Source organism: Lycium barbarum, chromosome 9 (assembly GCF_019175385.1).
Source record: "Lycium barbarum isolate Lr01 chromosome 9, ASM1917538v2, whole genome shotgun sequence".
NCBI lineage: Eukaryota > Viridiplantae > Streptophyta > Magnoliopsida > Solanales > Solanaceae > Lycium > Lycium barbarum.
The window spans coordinates 12786951-12790057 of NC_083345.1; the positions used below are offsets into that span (position 1 = coordinate 12786951).

The window sequence follows — 3107 nt, forward strand, 5'->3', positions numbered from 1 at the left end:
TCTTTACATAAGACAAAGTCTGTTGTTTCATTTTTGTACTCACTCAGATCCACTGGGAGTTAATGAGACAGCCGTTCCATTTTTTGGTTTATTATTGACACATATATGATCTCATAATGTAGGAACATAAGACAACCGCTTGTAACAACACATGGGATGAAGTGAAACTTTGGCAAAAACAAGTATATATTTCTGAGCCACAATTTTAAAAAATATTAATGGAAAAACAGTTCCTTCTCACTAGTTTCCTTCATTTTTTTCTGGTCAAAGGGAGAAATGAGAATAACATATACATTTAGCTAATAAGAGTTATTATAAATGGAGTCTGTACATGCTACTAAGAGCAAATTCACAAGAATTCATCTTTTAGCTTTTGTAATTGAACAATAAACGTGTTCTGGAGTTTCAAAATTTCATAATTACTATTTTTAAAGATAGGACTGAAAAGTAGCCTGTAAATGCAATTTCTACCTTACAGTACCCAGGGCCAAAATTTCACAAGGAATAAGTGAAATATTTCTTGGAAAATTTGTTCCTCCCTTTGTCTCCTCAAGCCATTTATATTTTCTAGATGAGAAAAAAAAATCAGTGCTTTAATAAATTTTAAAGTAATTGAGTACATTAATGTTCACTCCCAAGGTATTATTGTTGTTGTAATGTTCTATATATATTTCTTCCCCTCTTTTGTTTTCGCTTCCTTCCACTTTAAAGTGTCCATTGCACTTGGTCATTGTAATCGTTTAGCATCATTTCGTCCTAAAGTAAAGAAACAATAAACCCGTAAAGAGGATTACATGATCATTAAATGGCTTTTTTTGTGGTGTTATACCGAACTAATTGATCATAATTAAAGGTCTCTATGTCTCTTCCACATTTTAAAGAATGTACCTTAAAATGATTTCATTTCACAGTTGAGAAAAACCATGATCTAAATGTTCAAATTATGATGAGTCATTATGCAAAGGTCATTTTAACCTCTTTTCTCCTAGATTTTAGCCGAGGTCATGAGGGAAACTTAATGATGGATCCTTGACTTTAACATGTTTGAAGAGCACTTATAATGTATATGTGAATGATTGCTGGAAGCAAAAGGATACATAATTTTCTTTACTTTAGAACAGTAGTTTAATAAAGCAATGAAGCAACCTTAGGTTAATAAAAAGTTTTTTTTTTGAAAAAAAAAAAAGGAATAGAACAGGGTCATGTCAAAAATATCAATAGTACCGAATACAAACGACAGCCTCAAAAAATAAAATAGATGTGAACTTATCAAGATCTGGTCCATTTCATGCGGCAACAAATTTGCAGAAAAAAACAGTACGAAGAAATTCTTGGTTTTGTTGATAAGGCTCACCCCTCAGAAATCATGAGATTGTAAGACTCAGATATCGAAATACCAAAAACACCATTAGTACTATTCACTTCCATTAAATTTCCAAAAATACTAAAGCCTTCAATATTTTTTTTCTTTTTTTTTGGGAAAGAATTGGGAAAAGAAAAGAACAAGAATCAATAATCAAACCATCTGGAACCAAAATTTCCTCTAGATTTGTTAGGATAGACTACAAAAAATGCAGCAAACAATAGAAAATACCATTCTAACACAATATAAGTTGGGATGGACATCAGATTAGCAGGTATATATATATAATTTTTCAAAGACGACTATAAAAACGAAAAAAGACCAATTCAAATGAAACTCATATTAAAGAAATCCAAGAAACAAGAGTAGAGCATTACCCTTAATATAATTCTCTTCCTCCATAGGAATCTGCATATACATCAAGTGTAAGAAGAACAATACAACAGTAATGAAGAGATTAGGGTTCATGATGAATTAATACTACTAATTATTCGTAGTACCAACTAACGGGTGAAGCTACCACATGATCTGATCTTCCCTCAACTTAATTGTAGGTAAGTTTAGATCATGCTGGCAGCTTCAACTGATAGTGGTGTACGCTAGAAATATATCAACAAAATCAAGAAAACCTAATAACAAGAAGAGAAAAAAAATAAAAGAAGAAGAAGAGACCTAAGTTTATATGACTTCCTCAACGAAGTGGGGGTATAAATAGGGGTGTGAGGAAGAAAAATAAAGGGGAATTATCTCTTTAAGAGTTTTTTTTCTGTGGGATAAGTGATAAAGATAAGAGAAATTAATAAATATATTGGTGAAAGAAAAAGGGTGTGGAAAAATTAATGATATACAAATAGGAACAAAAATATGTAGATGTAAAGAGTGGTCCCAACTCCAAGTGATGCAAATTGAATATTATCACGCCAAGACTAGCACCATGCAGATTGCAGATAGGTTAGTGTGAGTTTCTATATGTTGTAAGAGCATTTATTAACTTTAGGGTTGGAAAGTGGGGGACCCTTTCATGCACACTTTTCTCATACTCCCGGTAGTATCACGCGCGAATCTGATTCTTTTTTATTTCTTTTTTACGGGTCAAATACGTAAATTATTTTTTGATAATATCTGATGGTGAGAATTGAATTTAGTGTCTCTATCTACCTCTATCTGCTCTGCCTTAGAATATTAAATTATGTAATCATCTCATCTATATAAAGTTTAAGCTATTGAAATTAGTACATTTTATTAAATATTCTTATACATCCATTGTTTTCTTTTGATTTTACTCGCGTATCTGCAAGGTATTGTAATTACATATTGTTTTGGAAAGACATCAATTATATGTTTATATAATTCAAGATGAATGCAGTATATACGGCATATATACCTACTGCCTTCAAGGGCAGAGCTATGTGATCTGAAGGCAATTCAATTGAATCTCTCTTTTGTCAGAAAATGATTATGTGTTAAATAGGGTAAAAATTTGTTTTTCGTATGTCAAAATTTACTTTAGGTTATAAGTTTGATTCTTATATGTCACGAGTCATGATTCGTGACACTCTCACACACAGAATTTCTAATTCTATAACTGATAACTTCCATCTCCCCACCCAATTCACAACCTTTTCTCCTCATACAATGTATATGTGGAGGAACGGTTTGTGCACTAATTAAAACACAACTACATTAATATACCTTATGCATGTACGTAAGTGACAAAGTGGGTGCGGGCTTTACGGGTAGATTG

At 31.8% G+C, this 3107-nt stretch overlaps 1 long non-coding RNA gene across 1 annotated transcript; it reads right to left on the minus strand.

Moving 5' to 3' along the window:
- Nucleotides 1-379: 379 nt before the first annotated feature.
- Nucleotides 380-2304, minus strand: LOC132610849 (uncharacterized). Its single transcript, XR_009571331.1, has 2 exons — nucleotides 1741-2304; nucleotides 380-756 (listed from the first exon to the last, which is right to left on the minus strand). It is a non-coding gene; the product is annotated as an uncharacterized LOC132610849 (long non-coding RNA).
- Between the last annotated feature and the right edge of the window lie 803 nt (nucleotides 2305-3107).